The sequence below is a fragment of the Pinus tabuliformis genome, chromosome 8 (genome assembly GCF_031772625.1).
Source record: "Pinus tabuliformis cultivar Carrire ecotype Pingquan chromosome 8, CPIR1, whole genome shotgun sequence".
Lineage (NCBI taxonomy): Eukaryota > Viridiplantae > Streptophyta > Pinopsida > Pinales > Pinaceae > Pinus > Pinus tabuliformis.
The window spans coordinates 638,680,888-638,693,431 of record NC_142294.1 but is presented as its reverse complement, the minus strand read 5'-3'; positions in this window follow the sequence as shown (position 1 = coordinate 638,693,431).

The following is a 12,544-nucleotide window of genomic DNA, read 5'->3' as shown; positions in this document are numbered from 1 at the left end:
AGAGAGAGAGAGAGAGAGAGAGAGAGAATATTCATGCACAAGAACAATCCATCCTCTATAGCTCTACAAGATTTATAGCAAGATTCCATCATTAACATACTCAAACTTTGGAATAACATAGACATATGCATTATATTTTACATGAAAAATAATGTACTATTAAGAATACTTAAATTGAAATTCACATAGTTACTATTTATATATGAAAAAAAAAATCATTTTTCTACATTTCATCTTTGTACATTATCTTCAAATATGTTGTGTAAATACCTCTAATTATCTCTCCAAATTAACTTATTGTTGTTCTTACATGTTTGCATTGCCGCTCAGGATTTATGAGAGGCCATCAGTAACTTACACACTCTCTCTATTAAATTTTTCCTTTAAACCACTAATAACGTATCTATTATTCCTAATTAATTTCACTACAAAGGTCTCCACATCAGTATGACTAGCATAGTATTTTTTTGAAAAAATAATAACCCGATACACCTCGCACCTCCTCACTCTCTAGGGTCATGACTAGGTGCAGACAAACACAAATATGGATGATGTAGTCTAATTATTTTAAATAAATAAAAAAAATCGTCAAAATCCAAAAAATTGTTATCGAAATATAAACACCCATCATTTACCAACATTTATTTACTTGCACATTGATTTTCATCATGACAAGATTGATTACTACCAATTTCTACTCTCATATCTACTAGTGTTTTCTTTCACTATATTTTCCATAAGTAAAGTAGCCTAGACACACAATATGGAAAAGTTTCCACGATTTCCTCCACTTCTTTTCCATTAAGTACCGAAGACAAGAAAATATGAAATAGTGTCCACAATTTCCTCGCGAGGATTGACTCCTCATGGGAAGTACCCCGACACAAAATATGGAATAGTCTCCACGATTTCATTGTTCATATATATGTATTTTTAATATAAATAGTGAAAAACACATTATTAATTTGTTTTAAAATTTATAAATAATTTCAACATCCTAAAAAAAAATGATACATTAAAATTATACCAGTCTTACAATCAAAACATATTATTCTAATAATCTCTAAGATATCTTGGGAAAAATTGACTCAGAGAGATACACAAAAAACATGCAATATTTAAAGTACGCATATATCGCCCATCTTATCTCGATTTCAGGTTGCTCAAACTTGTTGATGTGGGTAGCGGGCCCATCCATCTCAGTTTCTCATTCCGTTAATACTTTCAATATTCTGACAATTCCTCCGCTCTCCTAATCTCCGATACCTCGACAACTTTGACTCCCAGTAGCCCTGGATAAGACCTGAACTTAAATGGATTCAATTCTACCTCCGCACCAAAGGATTTCAAAATTAAAATGCCTTCCCGCTTGGAAGTTCAAATTGAAATATTGCGCTTGAGTTTCTGCAACAGATTATTGATTAGGGAACAGATGGTTCTAAGCTTCAGTGTGAACCGCTCACTCATCGGCTTCGGCACTATCCCCCACTCCAACAACATAAAATAAAACTCCATAATGGACATCAGAAAGAGGCTCCTCATGCCCAGATCTCTTCTCCATCTGCAGCTGCGGCTGCAATTTCTCGAGTTGGAGGCATGGATATGATTTGGTATCAAATCTAGGCATTTAGGCTATGTAAGGTCCCTTCACAACGCCGCTAAAATCTCCAACACCATATTATGATCTCCAAACTTTTATATTGGGAATAAAAAACTATTTTACTTGATTTCATTCCCTCTTAATTGGTGTTCCGTGCAAGTGAGGATACAATTTAGTAGCGTTGAATGCAGAAAGTAGAGGATCAATTCGAGCAGAACCAAAACAAGTTTTTGATACACTTGCTAAATGTTATTAAAAGAGGTTTTGGCTGTCGAATTCTATAACGGGTTACTATATCCCGGGATATCTATTCTCAAGTTCGATTCAACTAGTTCTAATCGAGTACAAAATTAAGGCTACTCGATTCAATTTCAAATATAAAGCTTTAATGATGTGCAAGTCCAGCAAAAGCTTTTGGTAGGAAGAGATGTACTTTGGATTCATTTACATATCATTCATATCATTGTATCATTTCACTAACTATCAATGAATGAAGTTCCGTCGAACTTTGTAGTTGTTGTTTGAGATAAATTGCTTTGTTTGGATGACCATATTACACTTAATCCATAAAATTGGCCTTAATTCCCAGAAAATTCAGTTCAAGTTGGTTTCTCAATGGTTAACTATTATAATCATAAAACAAAAGGCTAATCTTGAATACAAGCAGGGCATTGGTGAATTTTCTAGCCCAGTACAAATGTGTAAATTATTTACGATCCATGAAAATTTTACTAAATCACTCTCATTAAAATTTACTAAATCACTCTCAAGATCAAGATAAAGAACAGCGTGACACTAAGATTCGACTTTATGATGAAGGAAGAGATTTACATCATATTCTTCTGTTGGTTGTAAGTATTTCTCGATTTGGTCATTCGTTTTAGGGCTTTGGTTGGTGAAAACAAAATTTTTATAATAAAAACATCGACCCACATATGGGGTATAGAAATAAATTTGATTATAATTTCTACAAGTTTTTGGATATAAATTAGTCTGCAACAATGTTTTGAAATTGTTGGTTCAAATTTTGTGTTAATTTTTTTACTCGAGGGAGAAACTACTTTAATATGTTGGATGTTATAGCCTTGTCGATTCTAGATTTGACAAATAAAATGAGCAATAAAAAATTTATTTATTTACTACCAAAATTATTCATCTACTACTAAAACTAACTTAACTGTAATAAAAAAACCATTCATTTACTACCAAAACTAGCGTAACAACTAATAATAGAAGTACAGGCTTGAAGTTAGAGGATACCCAAATGAAAAAAATTTCACTTTGTTTAAAATTGTAAGACATTTGGGTGGGTAAATAAAAGAATAGATTTTATTTATGAGAAATATACGAAAACAATAGAGAATATTTCTTATATCAAATAATTTATTTATTTCTTATTTGAAGTATTTTTTTAGAAGGATCATATACATTTTAAGCTATTTCTTTAGTCTCACAATATGCTTATTCATAAGAATATATTAGACAATTTTTTCAATAAATAAGATAAATGGAAAAATAGTTCAACTATTAAAAGAGATTAAAATATTTACGGATTTTTAATACTAATATGCTAAGTCATTCTATAGTACTCAAATTATTTTTGTCACTTTGACTTCAGAAAGAAGGCATAAATTCAAGGAAACAACAAAAAAATGTTAATACATTGTTTTATGGCAAGGTTCTATGTGGTGTTAGAATGCAGAGCTCTTGCCTTGTAATTACAAGCTTTTCACCTTGATTGGTATTTAAAATAGTGATGTATTTAAATAATGTCTTTCATATTGTTTAAAAAAATTGTGCCAAACTATAATTCCTTTAATTGATGGGTTTAAAATATGTAGAAAACTTTATATTAATTCATAGTAAAAAACCTTAGATACCAACACGCTTTCTTGTTGAAAACATAGGGTTAGAAGTAAACTAATTAAGAAAGAAAAAAAACATATAAATTTAAATAATTTAATAAATGGCTTACAAAATAAAGATAACTTATCAATTAAGTATTTATTTAGGATATAAGATTTTCTTTTTGGTTTTTACCTACTATTTTATATGTCTCTATATGTGGGGCCTAATCATGGAGATGCATTCCATAGATTATATTATACCAATGATCCATATGATAGGATGTAGATTTCATCTACTTTTGATTGCCATGTTGGTTTCTCATTGAGGGTCTCTTAGGTATGCACATCGTTTCTCTTATCAGAGGATGATGTCTTAAAGGAATTGATGAAGCATTTAACTATATAAATAGTGGCATAGCAACAATGAAGATTCTATTTGTGTACACAAAGATTTCACTTGCTTCGTGTGCAATTGTGCTGCAAACATTTGAATTTTTTTGTTACAAAATTTCGTCATTATAGTTCTACAAGCTGGCTAAATTTACTTTGAATGGATGCTTTTTGGAAGTAGTAACTCAATAATCGACCTACTAATTGTAATGTAGGACATTTGAATACACTTATTCTCTGGAACTTGGAAAGGAATGAGAAAATAGGTAATTAGATGCCATAATTAATTATCCAAACTTGAGGTCGCTTGTTATCTCTGGTTGATAACTAGAGAGTAGTCAAAGATTAGTCCAAACTTCCAATGAAAGACTCATTGTCTAAAATACCCCATGTAAAATTGTTGTTAGAGAAGGTCATGAATAGAAAATGCAGAGGTTCAAGATATTAGTTTAAGATTGCTTCCAACAGTGAAAAAGACACAAAACATATAATACAGAAATGTCCATTATGGAGCCACTTGCTTATGTCTTGGCTCTACGTTCTTCCATTTCCCTGCATCGATTCAAACTAAAAAAAGAGTTTTTGAAATTTTCTCTGAGACAAATGGGAGGTGGTATACTACAACTTTAAGATTCTGAATTTAAATTTAAAACTCAAAAAAACTGCCCCATCACATTTAATATTTGAACTACCTTTTCAACTCACCATATCACTTACTCAACCATTTGGAAACTGTAGCTATGATCCTAATGATGATTACTTTAGAATAAGGGGTCGAAATAAAATGGATGACCAAAATATGGGACAAAGAGGATGCTAGAAAAGTGCCAAGACTATCAATATCATACATGCATACATCTGGATAACATAGTTTTAAGGACTCTTCATCATGGTGGATAAATCTCATTCTTCTCCCACTCCTCATCGTTAAATAATGGATACATTGAAAAGATACATTTTGGAATCAATTAAAGAAAAACTATGACCTTAATAACTCTATCCAATAGGAACTGTGACCCATAGTAACTATAACCAATGAGAACTATTACCATAGTTACTCTAGATGACAAGAACTCTGATCAATGAATGAATAATATGATTATGGGTCGTTGGTCATAATAGTTCTCTAATCAAGAAATTTCCTTTTATTATGACTAATAAACATTGATTATAGGTATTGTGAGTCAAGGTTCCTAACGAACAAAGGAATTATTCCCTAGAACTATGACTGTGAAAAAAGGTCCAAGTTTAATTTCATAGTCAAAGCTCCCACATCATAATTCTTGTTGTCATGATTCCTGTAAAATAAATTAAAAGTTCCTAATTTACAAGGGAAATATGAACAACAAAGTAATGATTCCTAAGGTCATAGTTCACGAGGGTCAAAGTTCTCGAGGTCATAGTTATTATGCGCCATAGTTCATAAGGGTTAAAGTTCTCAAGTTCATAGTTCTTGTATGTCATAGTTACTATGGTCATATTTATCATGGGTCGCATTTTATATTGGCTAGATATTCCAATGATAAGAAAGCTCATGAAATTTCTTCAATGAGAGTCGATGATGTGTTTGTTGGAAAATGAGAGAGAGCGGGAAAAATAAATAGAGAGAGAGAGAGAGAGAGAGTAGAAAATGTGTAAATAGAAATAGAGAGATAGAGAGTGTTGGAAATAAATTATTCATAATGGTATAAACAAAAATTACATCCATATGATTCCATTCCATCAAATTCTACAATACTAGGGTTTTCAAATTGCACGAAATTAAGTCTTCAAATTTCACTTCAGTAAACATTGACAAACATTTCCAACCTGTGAAGCAACGTAAATATGGTTTGTTTACTTACATTATTTAATTATGCACTCAAATTTTAACTCACTATATTGGAGTTTCCACATTCCACATTGATAGGGTTTTCAAATTCCACAAAGCTAGCGTTTTCATTGTGCATAAAGTTAATATTTTCAAATTGCATAATGGTATTTCCTAATAATGCACGTACACTTTTGAGCCTTACTAAGCACGTAACCTACTTTGGACCTTACAAATCCTAGACAACTAGGACCACATGTGCACTCCTAAGGACAGGAACACGTTCTTGTGGGCATGTGTTCCTCATGATAGCCCCATTTGCACTTCCAGGGTCATAATTCTTGTGCAAGTTACCTTAGTTTATTCTCACTAGTTTTTTCAATTATGCTAGGTGTTTTCTCATTAGTCTACATAGTTTATTTATTTTTCCACATATGAAGTCATTGACACACATATGTGATTCCACAGCCACTTTCCACATGCATATTTACAATATAGAAGTAGAGTGCAAAGTTATTAAATCATGACTATTCCATAATTACAAAATCCTCCATCATGTTTTGGTCGATTTCTTGCACTTGTTTGAGAAACTTTCACATATCTAACTTTATGTATCCATTAATTACTCTTTTATGTTCATATCATCATTCTAGATTGATCATGGTTATGAGCGTTCATTTCCTAAAACCCCCATTTCTTTATACTTATTTTTCTATCTTCTCATAGGTTTTGTATTCTTTGAGGGGTAAGTTTCTTCCAATTTTGACTTCATTCATATGTAATTTAGGGAATTGTGATATTACTTCTAATCTATAATTTCTCTTGATTCATACTGAATTATTTTATTGTTCGTTATCTATTTTAATCCTTTCAGAGTAGAATAATTACATGAATGAGCTTGTAAGGTATTTTTTATCAATGGGTCCAAATTTGGAAACTTTGGGTATGAAATCTTCGAGAGGCATTTTGAGGTATTAAACAAAATTTGAGCCAATTATCGCTTCTGCCAGACCATTTGGTACTCAAATTTTGTATGCAAAATTTATGCCTCTCACAAGTTGATCTACCCTACTGACTGCCACGATACATATCGATGTCACGTTAATCCTTGTTACTCATGCATATTGGTCTAGCCATGTATGGAATTTCAAGAAGACTCTAGAAGGTCCAAAATTGTAACTCTAATTAAGGATTGAGGGATTCAAACCTTTCATATAGTTATATATTAGGTTATGTTAAATATTAGGCCACTAGGAGGAGTAGGGGTTCCATTTCATGCTATTATATTTTCTTCCATATTTGAGAAAAGCAATTAGGAGTGGGATGTGAGAGAGAAAGAAAATGGGATTAAGATTTTGTAGCAACTTTACAAGGCATAGGTCTTAGGAAACTCTATAGAGAGTACCTCTTTCTTTGTATCTACACATTTTCCATACTAGAGAATAGATATCAAACAAGCCTCACCTGGTAGCTAGGTTTCTCCCATAAGGGCTTCCCAAGGAAAAAATTATGCCTATTTTGACTAGTGTCTTTATGTATTTTCAATTTATATTTCTTGCATTTCAGCTAATTTATATTTAAGAATACAAACAATAAATAAATAATTCAAGATCTAAAAAGGATTAAATTCACATTACAAATTTCAATATTTTATCACATCTATTATGATGAATTCATCCAATGGAATAACCATGACAATTTACTAATCATCTCCACATATTTCCTGAACAACTAGTTTCTTCCTTACTACCACATGTTACGACGACCATTTTAACATATTATGTGATTGTATGTTACTTTGTATATGATGTTATTTTCTTAATGTCCATGGTTAGGATTTTATTGCCATTATTCCCCTCTTCAAAATGCAACATCCTCAAAGAATGATAATCCAATAACCATTAATTAGGAGTTAGGATAAAAAATTATCTTGAATTCATTTTGTATTTGAAACCATCATTCATATCGACTGAAATTGCATTTTAAAACTATTCCATGATCGCTAGGTTGTTACTATCATTAGTAGTATAAAAATATTCTATTATGAGGACGACTATAAAAGACAATCAATACATAAAATAATTATTAAAATTTATTTTCCCACACATTACAGCTATGTATTGGTCGTATCTATATTCCCTCGTCCCTGTAGCACTAAATAAGGTTCTAAATTCCTTTATCCTCCCTTAATTAACTACATAAACCTCATTATATATAAAATGTAATAATAAACCTTTATATTCATGTAAATTACTCATCTTCATGAAGTTATATAATTTCAATTTACTTTTTTTTTACGAATGGTTATACACATTTATCAATAACCAAATTATCCTCATCATAACTTAGTCCATGATAGTAACATTATTATTTATACAAAATATAAGTCACAATAAATATAAATGTAAAAGTGTTACCCAAAAATTGCATATGAAAATATTAACTTCTTATATATTAATTTGTTACATGTCTTACTTTTTTTAACTTGTCATAGAATATGTCAATTCATTTTAATCATTCTTAAAAATTGTGGAATGTGCAATTCTATAACTTTAAAATGTTGTTTTCAAACCATTGCACTAAATTATATATTTAACAAATATCATCTAAAGGCATTACAAATTAAATAAAAACAGAAATAAAATAAATCTCATACGAAAATATATTAGTTATATGTAATTTTTTTTCATCTTTTAATTTTGTTTCAATATTTTATTTATGACTATATATGTAGGAGTTAGATGTTAGATTTTAGACATAAATATTTTCTAAATTCATTTTTTATATAGTAAGTTTTTTTTATTAATAAAATTATGAACATTGTTTTAGATAAACTATCCTAAATCCATCTTAATCCCGATCTATCAAGCGTCGAGAGGGATCAAATATATCGAGGTGAAAACCTCTTTTTAAAGTGCAAAACTTGAGGAAAGGTTCTCACCTCAAGATATTTTATCCCTCTTGGTGCTTTATATATCCAAGTTTAAGATGGATCTAGGCTAATTGTATAATATCCATATTTGTATCTATGTGTCTCTTTGCTATTCACTCTCTCTATCTCACCCCCAAAATATACACGTTGTCTCTCCATATCTATCTATCTCTCTCTCACTCCCTCTTCATTTCCATCTCCCTATTCCCCTTCTCTGCTCCTCTCGTCCTTCCCACTCTCCCCTCTCCCTCACTATCTCTCCATCTCTCCCTTATCACTACCTCTCTCTCTCCACCTTTCTCCCTCTATGCCTTTCTTCTTGCATACCTCTCTACTCCTGCAACTCCCTCTCTCTCCTTCTCTCCCTTTATCTCCCACCTCCCTCTGTCTCCCCCCTAATCACTCTCTCCCTCTATCTTCCCTTCGAATTTTTCACTATCTCCCTCCCTCTCTCCTTCTCTCTCTCTCTCCCCCTCCACCTATGTGTCTCCCTATCTCTCTCTTCTCCTTCTCTCCCCATCTCTCTCCTCTCCTCTTCTCTCCCTTCCCTTCTCTCCTCTGTCCCTCACTCTCTCTCCACCTCTATCTCTCTATGTATTTATTATTTCCTCCCACTTTCTCCCCCTCCAACTCCATATATATGTCTCTCACTCTCTCCTTCTCTCTCTCCCCTCACCTCTATCTTACTTCCTTTCTCTCCCTTTCTCTCCCTCTCACTCTTACCTCCCTCTCTCCTCTCTCTCTCTCCCTTCCTCTCTTTCCCTCTCTCTCACCTCCCTCTCTCTGCCCCACCATCACTCTCTCTTTCTCTTTCTCTCTCGCTCTCCACCCTCCAACTATGATCTCAAGAGCTTCAATTGATATGTACTATTCCCTAGAACTATGACCAATAAGTGAATGTCATAGTTCCTTTGTTTGTAAACATTCCTTCATCATATTTCTTATGGCCATAGTTCTTAGAGTTCTTGGTTGACCAGCCAACAAAGGTTAAATTAATAAATACTCTAACAATTCGATATATATTGCTTTTAGATAAGGAATAACTAGAACATAAATTAAAAATCTAAAAAATATTTTACTAAATAATGGATACATTGAAAAAATAGAGTTTGGAATCAATTTAATAAGAACTATTATTTTGATAACTCTAGCCAATAAGAATTGTAACCCATAGTAACTATAACCAATGGGAGATATTACCGTAGTGACTCTAAGTGGTAAGAACTTTGATCAATGAATGAATAAGATGATTATAGGTCAATGGTCATAATATTTTTTTGATAAAACTTCCTAGTCGATAAATTCCCTATAAATAAGACTAATAAACATTTATCATAGTTCCTATGAGTCAAGGTTCCTAGGTGACAAAGGAATTATTCCCTAGAATTATGACTGATGAAGAAATGTGATATTTCCATTCACCGTCAAATTTGCCACATCATTGTTCTTGTGGTCATGGTTCTCTCCAAATAAAGTTCTAATTAGTTGAAGTTCCTCATTAACAAGGGCAACATGGCCTTTGAATCTATGAAAAGTAAAGGAATTGAAGGTTTTAACCTTTGTACTGAAATTACCTACTAATGGATTCTTAAAGAAAGAAAGATATACAATGGCAAGAAAATAAAATAAACACAATGATTTTTCTCCCGGAACCCAAAAATGGGAAACCCATATTGATTTTTTATTATATTCCTTTCAATGTTAAAATACATTATATACATTTCAAATCATTCATAAACCCCCAATCCATTAGCCATGGATTAGAACATAATCATAGTTCCCTTGACCAAATCTACAAAATATCATGAGTAAAACCATCATATCCAAAACCATGCACAAAATCATGGGTGGGTCCACACACCATCATTGGGTCTGCTCCCATCCTTGGGTCCACTGCCATCCTTGGTCGACCCAACCATCCTCAGGCCTTCATAATTTTTTTTTTTTTGGATGAACCAGTCAAAAATTAGGTTTGTTTCCCCACTTGTAATCCCCCTAACATGGGTCATTTCCACCCCGCTTACGACTGCCCCGCTATACCCTGCGCACCATGACAATGCCTGGTGCTAGTCATGCATAGGATATAACACATACCCATCAATTTACCTCTTATTTTCTTCTTTGCACACAAGGGGTTGCAAGAGTACGTCAGTAATCAGTTAAGGGCTATGATGCCCACTATTTCTCTACACCAAGAAAAATTCTTAGTGCTCACAAAATGTTTCAATGCATTTGCAATATTCTTCAATGTTTCCACCTTTAATAATAACACCTTTTTGTCTTCAACCATATCCCTCACAAAGTGATATTGGACACCAATATTCTTTGTCTTCAAATGATAAGCATGGTTCATTTCTAAGAACAATGTACTTTGGCTATCACAATCTATCCTTATAGTGTATTGTACCAACCCCATACCTAAACACAATATCTACAATCACACTTATTCCATGCTTTCATGAGTGGCCACCATGTATTCAACCTCTATAGTTTGAAGTGCCACTACATATTGTCTTTCTTATCTGACTGGCTGCTCCTCCAAATAGGTTAAGCACATACATGTAAATCTTCTCTGATCCAAATCTCCAACCAAGCTTGCATAAAAAAATATATATATGTCCAACACTATCCAATTCTAGTCTTCCTTAGTAGTACAGACCATAATCACTAGTGTCACACCCTGGTTTACTATTCTCTAATGCTCCTTCCCTGGTTTTGACATAAACCTACTCAATACTCCCATTGCATGTGTAATGTCTGGTTTAGTACATACCATTGCATACATCAAACTACCAACGGCACTTGGATGTGAAACATGGACATGTCCTCTTCGTCTTCCTATGTCTTGGGACATTGTTCTAAAGATAGCTTTACACCTACAGGAATAGGAACCTTCACCAGTTTGTTGTCCTGCATATTAAAAATTTGCAATATTTTCTCACCATACTTCCTCTAGTTTAACCAGAGCTTCCTCTTTTCTTGATATCATTGAATTTCCATCCACAATGTTAAGTTTGTAGCTGGAAGATCCTTCATGATAAATTTATAGGACAACTAGATCTTCACATCCTAGATAGCTTCTTTATCTTTTCTAATTAGCAGTATATCATCCACATGTAAGACCAAATAAATAACACTATCACCAACTATTTTAAATTACACATAGTGATTCACTTTTCTCATTCTGAAGCCAAGTCCCTGCATATATGTATCAAATTGCTAGTAACACATCCTTGGCGATTACTTTAACCCATAGAAAGACTTATTTAACCTACATACCCATTCTTTCTTACCCTTTAATACAAAACCTTCTTGTTGCTTCATGAAGATCTCTTCTTCCATATCCCCATGTAGGAATGATGTTTTCACATCCATTTGTTCTATCTCAAAATATAAAGTAGTAGAAATAGATAAATGTAATATAATAAAAGCTAACGTGGAAACGTGAGAGAAAATATCGCCAAAATCAATTCATGACACCTATGAATAAACATTCACTACTAATCGAGATTTGTACTTCTCCACTTTACCTTCAAAATTCATCTTCTTCTTAAACACCCATTTGTTTCCAATTGATTTTCTTCTAGCCAGTAGTTCTACCAGATCTAACTAATCATTATTGTTTACGGATGTTATTTCTTCCATCATGGCCTTCTTCTAGCGTTTCCCAAACTTTGAATCCACTACCTCCATGATAGTTCTAGGATGGTCATCAGTAAAAAATAAATAAAAATTTAAACTAAAATTAGATGGACTATACCTCTCTAGCTTCCTTCTTTCTTGAACTAATCTCCTCAAAATCGGGGTGTGTAGTTCTTCCTCTTTTGATTCCTATTCTCTTGTATAGTTTGATTATTCCTCATTTAGTTCAAACTCTACTTCTATCATTCGTTTTCCTTTAATAGGACTTCCTGTTTCATAACATCCTTCACCTCTCTAAGTACCACATCATGATAGTACAAAAC